The following is a 16,996-nucleotide window of genomic DNA, read 5'->3' as shown; positions in this document are numbered from 1 at the left end:
AAATCTAGTGAGTACAAACCGAGTCTATCCAGTCTTTCTTCATATGAAAGTCCTGACATCCCAGGAATCAGTCTGGTGAAACTTCTCTGTACTCCCTCTATGGCAAGAATGTATTTGAGCATTGGGCATTGTGACATCACACGATATAGAATGTTCACCAGGGGCTGGGGCTGGTGCTGGTGCAAAGGCATATGTAAATGATCCATTCCGATTGGACATCTGCGAGCATTGGGCATTGTGACATCACACGATGGAACGAATCAAAGGGCAGAAAGGCAGCCGGACAGACGCCGGACAGCAGCCACAGAGTTTTAAAGATAGATAGAAAATAGATAGATAGATAGATAGATATACAATTGATAAAGTAAAGAGAAACAAGTAGACCAACCCTGAAGTAAATAGAAGAGGAAGCTAAGACGAAAGCTCATGCTCCAATCCCACTGCCACTGGTGACCTTGATCTGAGTCTCAGATGTTCATTAGATTTTCTGCATCTTTTTCATGAAAGTGATCATATTCTGCCTGGAACAACAAACAATCTGCTGGAGAAATTCTGCAGGTCAGGCAGCATTTGTGGAGGCAATGGACAGTTGATGTTTTGGGTCAGGAAGTGGGCTGAGAGAGTAGGAGGGAGATAGCCAGTATAACGTGGGGGAACTGGCATTAGGGTCAGTGGAATGAGGCCACATGTGGTTGCTAACCATTCTAACTACCTTTCACCACACTGACCTTTCTATCCTAGGCCTCCTCCATTGGGTCTCGACCTAAAACGCCACCCATTGGTTCTCCCCAGAGACGCTGCCCGTCCAGCTGAATTGCTCCAGCATGTTGTTTGTTGTGTGTGTGTGTGTGTGTAGGTTTTGTGTGTGTGTGTGTAGGTGTGTGTAGGGGGGTGTGTGTGTGTGTGTGTGTGTGTGTAGGTGTGTGTGTGTGTGTGTGTGTGTGTGTGTGTGTGTGTGTGTGTGTAGGTGTGTGTGTGTGTGTGTGTGTGTGTGTGTGTGTGTGTGTGTGTGTGTGTGTAGGTGTGTGTGTGTGTGTGTGTGTGTGTGTGTGTGTGTGTGTGCGTATGTGTGTGTGTGTGTGTGGGTGTGTGTGTGTGTGTGTGTGTGTGTGTGTGTGTGTGTGTGTGTAGGTGTGTGTGTTGGTGACGTAGGAACGTGTTGCCATAATGGCGGCCGACATTCCCAGACGTCCCCGCGCCGGTGCAAGGCCCATGGCGGGTGCTGGGAGCGCGGCGCACGCGCGCGGGGCTGGGTGGGCAGCGGCCATGATGGCGGCGAGTGGACGGGGAGAGGCGGCAGCGGCGGCGGGAGGAGCGCGGCTCGGCCGGGGGCGGCCTGGACGCTGCAGTTGCGGCGGCGGCCGGTGAGCGGGGTGGCGAGGCTGGGCCGGGCCTGGGCTGGCGACGGGCAGCGCCCGCATCCGCTCGACTCGGACCGGTGGCGGTGGCGGCGGCGGTAAGTGACCTGGAGGCGCGCAGGCCCGAGCGCCACAAAGGGCGTTCCGTCCGTCCGTCCGGCTTGGGCTGGCCTGCGGGAGCGCGCGGGGCCGGGGACGGGAGCAAGTGGCGGGGACGCGCCTGAGGCGGGAGCGCACGGCGGGGGGGCGCGAGTAACGGGGGCGCGCGCCGTCTGACGGGTGTCGGAACCTGGCAACGTCTGTGATGTCACAATGACCGTGACGCAGCCCCGACCCGCAGGCCTCATTGTTCCTCCCCCCCCTCCCCTCGCCCCCCCCTCCCCTCTCCTCCTCTCTCACCCCCTCTCCTCCCCTTGCTCCCCTCCCCTCCTCCCCCCTCCCCCCCCCTCCCCTCTCCTCCCCTTTCCTCCCCTTGCCCCCCCTCCCATTGCCCCCTCCCGTCGCTCCCCTCCCCTCTTTCCCATTGTCCCCCTCCCCTCCCTCCCATTGCACCCCTCCCCTCCCTCCCTTGCCCCCCCCCTCCCCTCCCTCCCCTCCCCCCCCCTCTCCTCTCCTTCCCTCCCCCCCCCCCCCCCCCCCCCCCCCCCTCCCCCCCCCTCCCCTCCCCCTCCCCTCCCATTGCCCCCCCTCCCCTCCTCCCATTGTCCCCCTCCCCTCCCTTCGCCCCCCCCTCCCCTCCTCCCATTGCCCCCCTCCCCCTCCTCCTTTCCCCCCTCCCCCCCCTCTCTCCCCTCCCCCTCCCCCCTCCCCCCTCCCCCCTCCCCCCCTCCCCTCCCCTCGCCCCTCCCCCTCGCTCCCCCCCCCCTCCCCCCTCCCCCTCCTCCATTGCCCCCTCCCTCCTCCCCTCGCCCCCTGCCGTCCTCCCCCATTGCCCCCTCCCCTCCTCCCATTGCCCCCCCCCCCCCCTATTGCTCCCCTCCTGTCATTCTTCCCCTCTTCTCCTCCGATTGCCCCCTCCCCTCCTCCCATTGCCTCCCCTTCCATTGTCCCTCCTCCCTTTGCCCCCATCCCATTGCCCTCCGATATTTGCAATGCTGGCAAATTGGGCAAAAAATCTGCTCACATTTATAAAATGATAGCTAGGTAAGTGGCTACAGTTCGTATGATACAGGAAGATGGGGCACTCATAAGTCCAAGTGTATGGCCTGAAATATGGCATTCCATAAGTACTCATTTGTTTGAAGGAACTGCAGATGTTGGTTTACAGTGAAGACAAACACAAAATGATGGTGTAACTCAGCAAGACAGGCAGCATCTCTGGATAGAAAGAATGAGTGACGCAGGGACCTGTCTATTGATGCATTTGGGTGTCAACATGACTAACTTTAATAGCCAAGTACCATTTAAAGTGGGATGTAGAACATCTTGGAGTTGTTCACTAACTTTTCTAAGGATTTTGCAGATGACAAACAATATGACCTGAAGGACTTTGACATAATTAACGTTATAATATAATTGTTAAAAAATGTATATAACAGATGTTTAAACTTCATATCTCCCCGATTGGTCTCAGCTGGGTTCTCAGCATAACATTTGGCAGAAAGATAAACATTGTCATTTTGAAGAGGAAGTTAAGAGATTATGGTCAGACCTACGTGGTTTGGTTCACCTTTGTAAGTAAGTTTATTGGCCAAGTATTCACATACAAGGACTTTGCCTTGGTGCTCCGCCCACAAGTAACAACATGACATACAGTGACAGTTACGAATGACTCAGAAAACACTAAACATTAATAATAATAAAACATTAATGATAAAAGTATTGTACTTCCGGTGGCGCTGGTGCCAGCAGCCTCCACCTACAGCCCGGTATCTTTTTGTTTTTTTGTTTATTTAGTTATGTAAAAGTGTGTTTTTTTGTGTTTTTTGGTGTTTTTTATGTGGGGGAAGAGGGCACGGTGCGGGGGATACCGTACTTCAGCCGCTTCCTGGTGAGGACGCGACTATTATTCGAGTCGCGTCCTCCCCCCCCCCCCCCCCCCCCCCCCCCCCACAGCGGCCTACCTACCTGGATTGGCGCGGCCTTTCCTGCCGGGATCGACCGGAGCTCCAGCAGCGGCGGGACAGCGCTGGAACATCGCGGGGCTGGTGATGCCTTACCGGGGGTCGCCGTTTGGAGCCCGGAGTGCTGGACCTGCTGCACCAACATCACGGAGCTGCGGTTTGCAGAGCTCCCAACGCGGGCGGCGCTGACTAATCAACGCGGGGTCCTGCGACTCTGCCCGGCTCGGCCAGCGGACTCAGGAGCTGCAGACTCCGGGAGCGGGAGGCGGCTGATCAGGAGGTCCGTGCCGCTGAGGAGGAGGATGCTCACCGCCGGGGTTCGGCGTCGGCGTTCCACCAGCCCGGCGTGAGGGCCTGAACATCGGGCCACCCGGGGCGGCGACTGCGGGTGCTTGGAAGGCCCCGTCCACGGATGAACACGGAGGGGAGGCTGGCTGGACTATGGTGCCGTCCTCACCTGGGTGCCATTTATGTTATGTTGTGTCGTGGACTTCTGTATTTGTGCTTTTTTTTTAATTTTAATTCAATTTCAATTTTATTTTTAATATGTTTTATTATTTATTTATTATTTATTTTTTATAATTTCTTTGTGATTTTTTTAATGATACTGCCTGTAAGGAAAATTCATTTCGTTGTCTCAAATTGAGACAATGACAATAAATTTGAATACAATACAATACAATACAAAACACCATTGATCAAGCATGTGAACCAACAAAATGCCAGATCAAAGGGAGGTTACAGATTTTTGGCTGTTGAGTAGAGCAACTGCTCGTGGATAAAAACTTTTTATGTCTGGCTGTGGCAGCTTTGACAGTCCTGAGTCACCTTCCAGAGGGAAGTGATTCAAAGAGTTTGTGGCATGGGTGAGGGGTCAGAGATGATCTTGCCCGCTCGCATCCGGGCCGTTGCAGTGTACAGTTCATTAATGGAGGCAAGGTTGCAGCCAATTATCTTCTCTGCTGATCGGACGATTCGCTGCAGCCTCCAGGTGTCGTGCATGGTGGCTGAGCCAAACCAGACCATGATGGAGAAGGTGAGAACAGACTCTACGATGGCCGTGTAGAATTGGACCATCATTGCCTGTGGCAGATTGTGCTTCCTCAGCTGCCGCAGGAAGTACATCCTCTGTTGTGCCTTTTTGACTGTGGAGTCGATGGTAGCCCCCCCACTTAAGGTCCTTGGAGATGATGGTTCCTAGGAACTTAAAAGACTCCACAGATGTGACTGTGGTGTTGTTGATGGTGAGTGGGGGAAGCTCTCCTAAAGTCTACAATCAATTCCACTGTCTTAAGAGCATTGAGCTCTAGGTTGTTGCTACGGCACCAGGATGCCAGTTGTGACACTTCCTGTCTGTAGGCATATTCCTCCCCATCCTGGATCAGTCCAATCAGGGTTGTGTCGTCCGCAAACTTGAGAAGCTTGACAGAGGTGTCTGTGGAGGGGCAGTCGTTGGTGTAGAGAGAGTAGAGGAGAGGAGAGAGTACGCAGCTTTGCGGTGCTCCTATGTTGAGTGTTTGCGGGTCCGAGATGTTCTTTCCCAGCCTCAATTGCTACTTCCTGTGTGTCAGGAAGTTGGTGATCCACTGACAAAGGGGTTCAGGCACAGTCAACTCGGAAAGTTTGGAGCGCAGTAGCTCTGGCACAATGGTGTTGAATGCAGAGCTAAAATCAACAAACAGGGTCCTCGCATAGGTCCCCTGGCGGTCTAGGTGCTGTAGGATGAAGTGCACGCCCAGGTTGACTGCATCAGTCGAGAGGGTCGTATAAACCAAAGATACCAGAGGAGCAAGTTAGACCACTCCTACGAAATCCAAAGGACTGACGTGTGGTACGTAACGGAACGTCCGCCATTTTAGGAATAAGACCCCGACCTCCGTTATGCCTCTAGTTTAATCCACGTCAGTCTATTGGATTTTGCAGGAGTTTTTCTTGATCTATCTTAACCTTCTATGATAGACCATTATAATCTTTGTTTATAATAAATAAGGTGCTTTCAAAAAAATAAAATAAAAGGGGAAACTGTATTAAGTGAGCACAATGAAAGGTCTCTGGACCATATGCATTCTATGATCTTTGGTTTAATCAGTGTTGTGGGGGAACGGTATGTGTGTGTTTCTGCATGTGAGAGGCAAGAATGAGATAATAGATTTCAAAGTTCCTCATGGATATATTGATATATTGGCCCAATATGCAAACTGCAGAGGGTCCAGCAGGGAGTTTGTGATATTTTTCAGCTTGGCCAGCACAAGCCTTTCGAGTGTCTTCATGACTACAGAGGTCAGTGCGACAGGCCTGTAGTCATTAAGAAAAGTAATCCTTGCCTTTTTGGGTACAGGGACAATAGTGGAGACTATGAAGCAGGCCGGGACAGTACATGTTTGCAGGGACTGGTTAAAAATGCCAGCTGTTTGGCACAGAGCTTAAGAACACAGGGGGAAACATTGTCAGGTCCTGGAGATTTCCGGCTCTTTTGTCCTTTGAAAAGTCCCTCCACCTCTATTTTTATTTCTGATATTGGATAAGTTATGTTCTACAGCACAGAGGGTGTGGATGATTGGGTGTGAAGTGGTGATTGGAGGGGGGTGGGTGTAGAAACGCACAGTCTTTGCAGACTGATGTCAGGCTGTGAGTGGGTGTGAAGTGTTCGTTGGGGTGGGAAATGGTCCAGGGAACCCGAGGGAACAGGTTTCAATTAATTAGTTAAAATATGGAGCAAATCATCTTTATTTCCACAGTGGGTTACAATGTTTGGAGTATCTTGCTTGAGAAAGCGACAAGCATAGATGCAAAATGCTGCAGTAACTCAGTGGAACAGGCAGAGTTCCAGCATTTTGTGTCTGTCTTTGGTTCTAATCAGCATCTGCAGTTTCTTCCTACACAAAAGAGACAAGCAGAACGTTACAGAGTAGTGGTTGAGTGGTTGAGTGAGTGAGACCAAATAGATTTCATTAAACCACCACAATTATCACAGTCAGGATAGCTTTTTTCAGTGCTGTAATCCATGGACTGAGCACCCACTTAGCTGCTGGGGTTGGATGTAATGTGATGGCCCATGGTAACGAGAGAGGGTCGTATAAACCAAAGATACCAGAGGAGCAAGTTAGACCACTCCTACGAAATCCAAAGGACTGACATGTGGTACGTAACGGAACGTCCGCCATTTTAGGAATAAGACCCCGACCTCCGTTATGCCTCTAGTTTAATCCACGTCAGTCTATTGGATTTTGCGGTATGTGTGTGTTTCTGCATGTGAGAGGCAAGAATGAGATAATAGATTTCAAAGTTCCTCATGGATCAGAAGCAACTTTGATTTAAAGCAACATGATGTACATGAGTCATTCTCAGGATGTACATAAGCCATAAAGGCAATTATATTTGCCTTTATTTTTTGCCGACAAGATATTAGGAACATAAGCCATAAAGGCAAATATATTTATATATTATAGACCTGCCTAGATATTGTCTGTCTGTCTGTCTGTCTGTCTGTCTGTCTGTCTGTCTTTACCTCGTTGCTACGCCAACGTCAGACCCAGAAACGCCGAGTTTTTTTCCATTTCGGTAGAGATATCACTTTTCATTCCAAGTATCCATTCCTCATTAAATTTCGTCGTGTTTATGTACACATTTTTAATAAAGTCCTTCTCCCCCCCCCCACTCACTCATTTTGTCGCCTCCTGCTGACCAGCGACCATAACGGCTGCTGGCGCCCGCATCTCGCCTCAAAGACGCCTTTTAAAAACAGCCACACTGCTGAGCCGCTTGAGTTGGAGGACCATGTCTCCCGTGGGGGCTACGGGTAGGGAACGGCTGCATTGGGGGAGCAGACCCAACGGGTCTGCACTTGGTCTAGTATATATATATATATATATATATATTTTATTTCTATAGCACATTTAGAAACAACCCTCGTTGACCAAAGTGCTTTACATCAATGCAGGTACTAACGTGCTACATACAATGGTACATAGATCTAAAAATACATACATACATACAGCGCCCCCTCGGAGAGAACCTCGAGAAACGCTTGTGAGTAGAAATAAGTTTGAAGTCTAGACTTAAAGGAGTCGATGGAGGGGGCAGTTTTGATGAGAAGAGGGAGGCTGTATATGATACACACATGTATATGAATTTGATATTGATGTGTATAATTATATAACACACGTACATATCTCTAGTTTATATCTATATTACTAAAACTCTGTTCTTGACCGGTTTCGGCTTTCTGTGCTACGGTTTCCGAGAGTACGCCGCCACCTACGGCCGTCATTTTTGGCCACCTCGCTCAGAGCCCCCCTCCGCCGCGTGTGTGCCAAGGATTTTTCCCGTCGATGAAAATTGACAGAGATATTAATGTTTTTACAACATTCCCCATTTTCTCTGCTGCCCCTGCTGGAGGGAGGGGGAGCGACTATAAAACCAGGAAGTGGTGTGCCTCAATCAGTCTCTGCAAGTGGTGTGCCTCAATCAGTCTCTGCAAGTGGTGTGCCTCAATCAGAGCTTTGAATGACACTGACAAATGTCTGCAGCACTGTGAGTACCCTTAATTTGGTTTGAAAATGAAAATATGGTTAGAGGTAAAAAAGCACTGCCTGCAAATATTTGTATGGGTTTGGGTTGAAGTAAAAAGCACTCTCTCTCTCTCCCCCCCCCCCCCCCCCCCCCCCCCTCTCTCCTCTCCCCCCCCCCCCCCCCCCCCCCCCTCTCTCCCCCCCCTCTCCCCTCTCCTCCCCCCCCCCCCCCCCCCCCCCCCTTCCCCTTCCTCCCCCCCCCCCCTCCTCCCCCCCCCCTCTCCCTCTCCCCCCCCCCCCCTCTCCTCCCCCGCTCTCTCTCTCCCTCCCTCCCCCCCGCTCTCTCTCCCTCTCTCTCTCTCTCGCCCCTCTCTCCCCCCCTCTCTCCTCCCTCTCCCCCCCTCCCTCTCCTCTCCCCCCCTCCCCTCCCCCCCCCTCCCCTCTTCATTCCCCCCCTCCCCTCTCCTCTCCCCCCCCCCCCTCTCCTCTCCTCTCCCCCCCCTCCCTCTCCTCTCCTCCCCCCCCCCCCCCCTCCCTCCCCCCCCCCCTCCCTCTCCCCCCCCCCCCCCCCCCCTCTCCCCCCCTCCCCCCCCCCCTCTCTCCCCCCCCCCCTCCCCCCTCCCCCCCCTCCCCCCCCCCCCTCCCTACCTCCCTCCCTCCCCCCCTCCCTCCCTCCCCCCCCCCCTCTCCCTCCCCCCCCCCCCCCCCCCCCCCCCTCCCCCCCTCCCCTCTCCCCCTCCCACTCCTCTCCCTCCCCCCCCCTCCCTCCTCTCCTCCCTCCCATAAAAATGGGTTACTGTATTTCCTGGCAATGAAGACGCACCACCATTTGAGTTGCTAAATATTGAAAAAAGGATGGCTGGACAGGATCGAGGGTTTGCTTTAGTCCAGGGGTTCGCAGCCTTTCTTGCATAGGGGCCAGGACCCTCCAGGGCTAGCTGCAGCTCCCAGGTCGCTTGCAAGAACAAGATCAAGAACAAAACCAAAAATGTACAGCAGTGTGAAAATTGATACCTTTATTATTGTTTAAGAAGGAACAGCAGATGCTGGAAAATCGAAGGAAGACAAAAATGCTGGATAAATTCTCCAGCATTTTTGTCTACCTTTATTATTGTGGTAAGTCTAGATCTACAAAATAGGACTTTCTAATAACTTGCTCATGTACCAAAAAATGATGTCTTGTATAATATATTGTTGGGATCATAAGAATAGAATTGTATGTTACAGTCATCATACATTGAGAAGGAGATTAAAACTTTAATGTGTGCTCCTCGTGGCATGTCGTTGTTCCCCATAACACTATTTATCATGTATTTTAAACACCGTCTCCGCGATCTGAGCAATAGGAAGAGTTAGGGCAGGCCACACATTCAGAAAGTAATCGTTTTTTTCCTTACCTTTCGTCTTTAGTGGGGAACCTGAAGAATGTCAGGTTGGGTCGCTTACATTGGCGATTCCAGCACTTTATAGCAGGACAGCTCGCTACGCTTGTAAATGTGGATGCCATGACAGAAGCCCATTTAAAAAAAAAAAAAAAGCTCATATATTTGATTCCCAAAATGCCGCGAAAAAAATTACCCATGACGCCCATGGCCAACTATGGCTTTTTCGCCTAGTGGTCTATCTTGATCCTCTACTATCTTTGGTATAAACGGAGTCTGCCCTGCCTTCAGTAGCGTTCATTACTCTTGATATTATATAAATGTAACATTTGATTATAGCACAGTTGCACTCTCCTGCTTCTTGTTATCGAAGTAACAAATTGTATTCCAAGAGAAAATGACACACTTTATTTATCAAAGACAGTTGCTTCGAGTGATTCTAAATGTTAAGTTCCTGTGCAAAATTGTAACAGTACATGGGCTCACTGTATGAAACTATGATAATCCAAATGAAATAGTTTAATAGTTATGTAGTCTCAAAATCTTGACTATAATGTGCCATAGTTATACTGTAGTGAAAATGCAAAATCAAATTGCACTTCAACACTATCCTGCAGACAGTGAGGTAATTCATCAGTTAATCTACGTCTGGCTAGTGGTTCTTTATTCCAGTTAGGTGACATAAGTGCGTTGCTGTGTTTGCACTGGTACTGGCTCCACAGCAGTGACCAGGGCAATGTGTGCCAAGTTCTCATGCCTCTTTGTAGTTTGTGTACCATGCATTGAACTCGCATTGCTGGTGAACAGATTGGTTCAGTTATTGGGTAAGCTGGGGTCAAGATTATAAGAATAATGATTAACTAAGATTCAAATGGATGCAAAACCATATTTACTGTTTGGCAATCGGTATTCCATTTGCATACTGATTTTATTTGACATATTTCAACCTATAACATTCTTAGTTTAGTTTAGAGATACAGCATGCACATAGTCCCTTTTGCCCACCGAGTCCATGCTCACCATCAATCAATAGACAATAGGTCAATAGACAATAGGTCAATAGACATTAGCCCCTACAAGCCTGCTCCGCCATTCACTGTGATTCACAATCAGTACCCTGTTCCTGCCGTGACTCCGCTATCTTTAAGAGCTCTAACTCTTGAAAGCAACCAGAGAATTGGCCTCCACTGCCCTCTGAGGCAGAGAATTCCACAGATTCACAACCCTCTGTGTGAAAAAGCTTTTCCTCATCTCCGTTCCAAATGGCCAACCCCTTATTCTTAAACTGTGGCCCCTGGTTCTGGACTCCCCCAACATCGGGAACATTTCCTGCCTCTAGCGTGTCCAATCCCTTAATAATCTTATATGTTTCAATAAGATATCCTCTCATCCTTCTAAATTCCAGTGTGTACAAGCCCAGTCGCTCCATTCTTTCAACATATGACAGTCCCGTCATGATGGGAATTAATCTTGTAAACCTACACTGCACTCCCTCAATAGCAAGAATGTCCTTCCCCAAATTTGGAGACCAAAGCTGCACACAATACTCCAGGTGTGATCTCACTAAGGGCCCTGTACAACTGCAGAAGGACCTCTTTGATCCTATACTCAACTACTCTTGAAGGCAAATATGCCTTTAGCTTTCTTCACTGCCTGCAGTACCTGCATGCTTACTTTCATGACTGATGAACAAGGACACCCAGATCTCGTGTACTTCCCCTTTTCCTAACTTGACACCATTCAGATAATAATCTGCCTTCCTGTTATTGCCACCAAAGTGGATAACCTCACATTTATCCACATTAAACTGCATCTGCCCACTCACCCAACCTATCCAAGTCACCCTGCATCCTCATAGCATCCTCCTCACAGTTCACACTGGCACCCAGGCTTTGTGTCATCTGCAAATTTGCTAATGTTACTTTTAATCCCTTCATCTAAATCATTAATGTATATTGTGAATAGCTGCGGTCCCAGAACTGAGTCTTGCGGTATCCCACTAGTCACGGCTTGAAAGGGATCCGTTAATCCCTACTGTTTGCTTCCTGTCTGCCAACCAATTTTCTATCCGTGTCTAGTACCCTACCCCCAATACCATGTGCTCTAATTTTGCCCACTAATCTCCTATGTGGGACCTTATCAAAGGCTATCAAAAGTCGAGGTACACTACATCCACTGGCTCTCCCTTGTCCATTTTCCTCGTTACATCCTCAAAAAATTCCAGAAGATTAGTCAAGCATGATTTCCCCTTTGTAAATCCATGCTGACTCGAACCGATCCTGTTGCTGCTAGTCAAATGTGCCGCTATTTCATCTTTTAGAATTGATTCCAGCATCTTCCTCACCACCGATTTCGGGCTAATTGGTCTATAATTCCCTGTTTTCTCTCTCCCTCCTTTCTTAAAAAGTGGGATAACATTAGCTACCCTCCAATCCACAGGAACTTGTCCAGAATCTATAGAACATTGGAAAATGATCACCAATGTGTCCTCGATTTCTAGAGCCACTTCCTTAAGTACCCTGGGATGCAGACCATCAGGCCCCGGGGATTTATCAGCCTTCAGTCTCATCAGTTTATCCAACACCATTTCCTGCCTAATGTGAATTTCCTTCAGTTCCTCCATCACCCTAGGTCCTTTGGCCACTAGTATATCTGGGAGATTATTTGTCTTAGTGATGACGGATCAAACTTGTCTGCCATTTCCTTGTTCCCTATAATAAATTCATCTGTTTCTGTCTTCAAGGAACCCATATTTGTCTTAACTAATTTTCTTCTCTTCACCTACCTAAAGAAGCTTTTACTATCCTCTTTTATATTCTTGGCTAGCTTACTTTCATACCGCATCTTTTCTTTCTGTATTGCGTTGGTGAATTTCTACGTGAGCCTCAAGCTCATCCACTTTATTTCTAATGCTTCGTGCATTCATATATAATACTTTTAATTCATTGCTCACCTCACCTTTCACATCCATTCCTATTTCACTTGTCCATACTCTCCTTTCCCTTTGTGAGCTTTCTGCCCAGTTAATTCTGGTGTGTTTCTTAACTTTTCCTATGCTCTCTTTCCCTTTAACTCCATCCTTGTATTTTTACCCTTACAATCACCCGTTCATACCAGTTCTATGTCATCACACTTTCTCATCCACTCCCGACATACTTGAGCCGATTTTGAGGCCAATTAACCTACAAACCCGCATGTCTTTAGGATGTGGGAAGAGGCCTGAGCAGCCGGAGGAAACCCACGCGGCCACCAGGAGAACATGCAAACTCTGTACAGACAGCACACAAGGTCAGGATCAAACCCGGGTATTTGGCGCTGTGAGGAGCTCTATAGCTAATTGTTTTTTTAACTTTATTTGTGGCATTTCAGTTCCCCTTATCGTTGTATGTGTACGTTTCATTGTATGTCAGGAAATGTTTCCTCTCTATGAATTATTTTATGTTATTGGTGTAAGATATTACGGTAGTGGATACTGTTCACCATCTACCATCTGATTGATGGTCACTTTTAAGTCTGCACCCAATCTCGCTGTGTTGTCCGCTTTCGGCACCACTAGTATTGGAGTAGCCCAATCACAGCGATCTGGTTTAACTCTCACGCTGTTTTGTTCCATCCTTTTGATTTCAGCTTTCACCTCACTTTTCAGCAAATATGGCCATGGTCGTGGTTTACAGTAGACAGGTTCCACATCGGGCCGAATCCTGATGTGTGCTTGCTTGCCCTTTATACCATCGTAGCTGTTCTTGAACATAGCTGGATGTTACGGCAACAACTGATCGACTTGGAATACAGATTTGCAGTCAGTTTCAGTATGCGGAGCCCATGCTTGCCCATCAACGTGGTTCCTATTGACAAAACCCGCAACAAATAATGGCAACTTCAGAGGCTTGCCTTTGTGTTGTACATCACAAACTATCTGCATGTCTCCAACATTTCCCCAGGGTACATTTTCAGCAGGATGTTTGTTTCTGAGAGAGGTGTATTGCTAAACTTGGATTCATAGGTGTCTTTGCTTGTAATTGTGCAATCAGCAGCCATCGGCATAGTCATTTATTGATTGTTCACTTTGACCTTTGTCTGAAAAGTTTCCTTTCAATACCCACCGTTCGTATTGTAGATGTCGCTCATACAGTCCAAGTTCATCACTCTCTGACTGATCTTCAAGGTTGTGAATCCCACACCTTTTCTTTTTGCCAAGCCTTTTGTGCTTTGTCCTGTGATTATGCTCTGCATGCTGATGCAATATGGCTTTTTTTTTTACAGTTGTGACACTTGGAGTCCTTGAACTGGCATTTAATTGCTTTGTGTTGACCTTTGCATCAATAGCATGCATCTGTGCTTTTCCCAGAACTTTGCCATGAAGCCTTTTTCCTTGTCTAGTCATGCTTGTGTTTTGGAACTGCCTTTTGACTGTTGACAGTGCCAGCATGTGTTGGTCGAAACTCATGTACATTTTGAGATGCCATCTCCATGGCCAAAGCATGACAAATCAAAGGAAAGGGGGCTAATGTGTTCAGTAATTTTGATTGGATTCACTCATCCAGCAATCCACATACAAATCTATCATGTTAAGCTCAATCCAGAAATGTCCCAAAATTGAGGTGTAGAGACAACTTATTTGACATGATAATGTACGCACCTACAGTCTCACCAGACTTCTGTGTGAAATTTGTAACTTTCTGCAATCTCTATAGGCTTAGGGTTGAAGTGAGCACCACATTTTGAAACGACCATCTCAAATGAAACATTCCTTGCTTTCTCTTTGACTAGGATGTTGATAAGAATTGCATAAACTTCAGGGCCAATTTGAGTTAATAGAATGGCCTTTTTGCATTCCCGATGGCCTAATTTTGTGCTCTTACATGTACTTGATCACCATCCTCCGTTTCGTCAGCTTCAATAATGCAATTTGCATTAAAAAACATTTCCATTCGCTCACAGTAGAAGAAAAGGTTTGTCGAAAGTCCCTAGTTGGCTGTTGTATCCCATGGATGCCATCCTGCCACATAGACACAACAAAAAGATAGCCTGACAATCTCTAGACGATTTGTGTAGCTGCTGTTTTAAACTACAGTCCCATGCATTGGATCTGCAGTCCATCATGTAGATATTACAGTTGTGGCAAATAGACAGAAATAGACACGTTTTCAGTTTTGTCGTTGCCAGTGTGGGTCTTCTCTATTTTACAAATGTACACTGCGCATATTATTCACAAAACTGATAATGAATATATCACATGACACAACACGCCATTCTGGTACTCCAATCTTAAAGGTACAGTTACCATTATATACTCGACCATTGGCTACTCCAGTTGCATCATATCACTGCTGTTGGGTGCCAGCAATCTCACTGAGCCGATGACAGATACAAGCAGATATTGCCGACGTGGGGGTGAATGGTTCCTATCACAAAGGCTGCAAGATCTTTGTGGGGGCTTTTTCCCAGGTCAGCAATATGTGCCACCTCTGTTCCATTGACAATTTCTGGACGTTGATTTCTTGACGTCTAGAAGTTGCTCTGTTGGCTGGCACTGACCCACCTCATATTTAAAGCGGGAGAAGCCCACTGACTTCAGCTTTCCTCAAATAACTAAAACTTTGACTAGAATGTTAAATAGTTCAGTTATAAAATTCAATCAGTTCTTCTACTGACCATAAATTAAAACGTGTCAGTGGATGAGCAGCAGTGAGTTGTGATTGCATTATCAGCATTGGTACTAGGTTGTCAAAAAGCCCAAAGTGGATGGGTGCTTCACCAATTACTTTCTGGAACTGCCTCACGTGAAGTCTGAAGAAGGGTCTCGACCCGAAATGTCACCCATTCCTTCTCTCCAGAGATGCCGCTTGTCCTGCTGAGTTACTCCAGCTTTTTTGTGACCATCTTCGAAGCAAGTTTTAGGTTCAGTCTTGTTCTGATCAATGGTACTTGTCTTGGGTAAGTCATTCCTGGTGTACTTTAAGTTTTGGGTCCTGGGCAGTGGAAGAAGATGAATCATGATTGGACATTAGAGGCATGAGTGTGTCTTGATGTCCATCTTGTCCGCACTACCGTCAGTCAACCATAGCTGAACCTTGGGTCTCTTTCCCACAGTTCATTAATTATTGGTCTCAAGCTTTCAATGTGTTTGAGCATCCTGCTGGGGCAGAAAACCTTGAGAAGAGACATTTCTCCTCACCCCACTGATAAAAGCTTAAACTGTGAGCATGCTGTCCAATTCTGCATTTGGCAGCCTGAGGAAACTATCTCTTGGCATCTATCCTGTGGGCCTTTCTCAAAATGTTTTAATGCCACCTTTGAGTCATAGAATCATAGAGTGATACAGCGTGCAAACAGGCCCTTCGGCTCAACTTGCCCACACTGGCCAACATGTCCCAGCTGCACTAGTCTCATCTTCCTATGTTGGACCATATCCTTCCAAACCTGTCCTATCCATGTACCTGTCTAACTGATTCTTCAAATCGGGATTGTCCCTGCCGCAACTACTTCCTCTGGTAGTTTGTTCCATACACCTTATACTCTTTGTGTGAAAAAGTCACCCCTCGGATTCCTATTAAATCATTTCCCCTTCACCTTAAACCTATGTCCTCCGGTCCTTGTTTCACCTACTCAGGGCAAGAGACCCTGTGCACTTGCCCGATCTATTCCTCATGATTTTATACACCTCTGTAAGATCACCCTTCATCCTTCTGCGCAAGGCAATTAGTTATTTGTAACTCCAGTCAATGTAGGAAGAACTTCGCTCACTCACCTCATTGGCTGTTATGGTCATCCCCATTACAGGCTTTGGAAAGCGCACAGAGGAAGTTTACCAGAATTCTGCCTGGATTAGGGGATATTATCCACAGCGAGAGGTTGGAGTATTTTCTCTGGAATGCCGGAAGTTGCGGGGGGGGGTGTGATAGATGTATATAAATTTGGAAGAGGCATAGGTAGGGTAGACAGTCATACTTTTATCTCTGGATAAAAAAATCAAATAGAGAGCATAGTTTTAAGGTGAGGATGGGCCGCTCAAAGCTTCTGTGCAGATAAAGTTTTATTTGGTGGTGGAGTGCCTGAATGCGCTGTTGGTGGTTGAGGCAGATGTGATAGTGGTATTTGAAAGACATTAGGTTAGGTTCATGGATGTGGAGGGAATGGAAGGCTTTGGATTGTGTGCAGGAAGATCATGCTTTGCATAGACATTATGGGCCATTGGGCCATTTCTTGTAGCTTAGTTTATTGTCACATGTACCGAGGTACAATGAAAAGCTTTTGTTGCGTGCTAACCAGTCAGTGCAATTGATTGCAATTGAGCCGTCCAGAGTGTACATATACATGATAAAGGGAATCATGTGAATAACATTTATTGCAAAGTTAAAGATAGTCCGAGGATCCCCAACTCTTGTGATGTAACCATATAACAATTACAGCACGGAAACAGGCCATCTCGGCCCTACAAGTCCATGCCGAACAAATCTTTTTCCCCTTAGTCCCACCTGCCTGCACTCGTACCATAACCCTCCATTCCCTTCTCATCCATATGCCTATCCAATTTATTTTTAAATGATACCAATGAACCTGCCTCCACCACTTCCACTGGGAGCTCATTCCACACCGCCACCACTCTCTGCGTAAAAAAGTTCCCCCTCATATTACCCCTAAACTTCTGTCCCTTAATTCTGGTCATGTCCTCTTGTTTG

At 47.7% G+C, this 16,996-nt stretch overlaps 1 protein-coding gene across 3 annotated transcripts in view; it reads left to right on the top strand.

Moving 5' to 3' along the window:
* The first annotated feature begins 1,275 nt into the window (after nucleotides 1-1,275).
* The window catches only part of znf148 (zinc finger protein 148), a 58,179-nt gene continuing 42,458 nt past the window's right edge, over nucleotides 1,276-16,996 (top strand). The window contains exon 1 of one of the 3 annotated variants that reach the window (XM_055637715.1): nucleotides 1,276-1,456. The gene's annotated coding sequence lies outside the window, so the exon portion shown is untranslated. The remainder of the gene's footprint in view (nucleotides 1,457-16,996) is intronic. The other 2 variants (XM_055637713.1, XM_055637714.1) reach the window with 2 other exon arrangements.

The sequence above is a fragment of the Leucoraja erinacea genome, chromosome 7, assembly GCF_028641065.1.
Source record: "Leucoraja erinacea ecotype New England chromosome 7, Leri_hhj_1, whole genome shotgun sequence".
In the NCBI taxonomy this organism is placed as follows: domain Eukaryota; kingdom Metazoa; phylum Chordata; class Chondrichthyes; order Rajiformes; family Rajidae; genus Leucoraja; species Leucoraja erinaceus.
The sequence above is the reverse complement of the archived record's forward strand: the minus strand, read 5'-3'. Positions and strand labels throughout refer to the sequence as shown.